Source organism: Somniosus microcephalus, chromosome 3, assembly GCF_052327205.1.
Source record: "Somniosus microcephalus isolate GS21.2 chromosome 3, FLI_Smic_1.0, whole genome shotgun sequence".
Lineage (NCBI taxonomy): Eukaryota > Metazoa > Chordata > Chondrichthyes > Squaliformes > Somniosidae > Somniosus > Somniosus microcephalus.
Genome location: NC_140989.1, coordinates 314,991,836 through 314,992,936, shown reverse-complemented (window position 1 = coordinate 314,992,936; position 1,101 = coordinate 314,991,836). Strand labels below are relative to the sequence as shown.

Below are 1,101 nucleotides of genomic sequence, written 5' to 3'. Positions count from 1 at the left end.
TAATTTTGTTCTTGCTACCATCCACTGAAAAACAGGGCGGAAGAGAGAATGCCTCCAACAACTCTCCATTAAACAGAGTTAGAATATTGGGGGAGATTTCTAACTTCCACCCAAAATTTGTGCCTCAAGAGGCCCGAACCATTTACAACAACTTATTTATATAGCGCCTTTAATGTAAAAAATCATTTTTTCCCAAGTTCTGACTTCATCAACATAATTTTAGGGAGCTGCTGAGTGTTAGCAGCCAGCTCAGCCCACCGGGTGGGGAAAATAAGGCAGATCCACCTGTAGAATAGCTGGAAAATGGTATTAAAAAAGCAGGGGGTAGGTTATGTGGGAATAGAGGAATAGAACTCTCCTGAGTCAGAAGGTTGAGGGTTCAAGTCCCACTCCATAAGCTTGAGCACAAAAATCTAGGCTAACACTCCAGTGCACTATTGAGGAAGAGCTGCTCTGTTGGAGGAGCCCTCTTTCAGAGGAGATGTTAACATAGAAGATCGGAGCAGGAGTAGGCCATTTGGCCCCTCGAGCCTGCTCCGCCATTTAATGAGATCATGGCTGATCATCCAAATTCAGTACCCTGTCCCTGCTTTCTCCCCATATCCCTTTAGCCTTAATAGAAACATAGAAGATAGGAGAAAACATGGTTAGATGCCACTAAGTAGTTGGCAATGCCTTAACCATTTGCGTGTTGCAAGGCCACTAGGGCCCCTTCCATCCTCATCAAGGGGAGTGGTAACCTCCTCTCCTTTCATAAACTGAGGCCTCGTCTGTCCTCTTAACTCGACATAAAACATCCAACGGCAATATTTCTGTACTGTGTGTTAACGGTCAGTCTATATTCAGTACCAACACTATCATTCTGTACTGTATGTTAACAGGGTCATTGTATGTTCAATACTAACAGGTTGATGACGGTAGTGCATTTGATGTAGTCTATATGGATTTTAGCAAGGCTTTTGATAAGGTCCCACATGGCAGACTGGTCACGAAAGTAAAAGCCCATAGGATCCAGGGCAAAGTGGCAAGTTGGATCCAAAATTGGCTCAGTGGCAGGAAACAAAACAAAGGGTAATGGTCAAAGGGTGTTTTTGTGACTGG

The 1,101-nt window shown here is 44.0% G+C and overlaps 1 non-coding gene across 1 annotated transcript; it reads right to left on the bottom strand.

Annotated features, from left to right (window-relative positions):
* Positions 1 to 635: 635 nt before the first annotated feature.
* On the bottom strand, positions 636 to 759 carry LOC147122172 (U6atac minor spliceosomal RNA). The gene has a single exon (XR_015077774.1). It is a non-coding gene; the product is annotated as a U6atac minor spliceosomal RNA (small nuclear RNA).
* Positions 760 to 1,101: the final 342 nt, after the last annotated feature.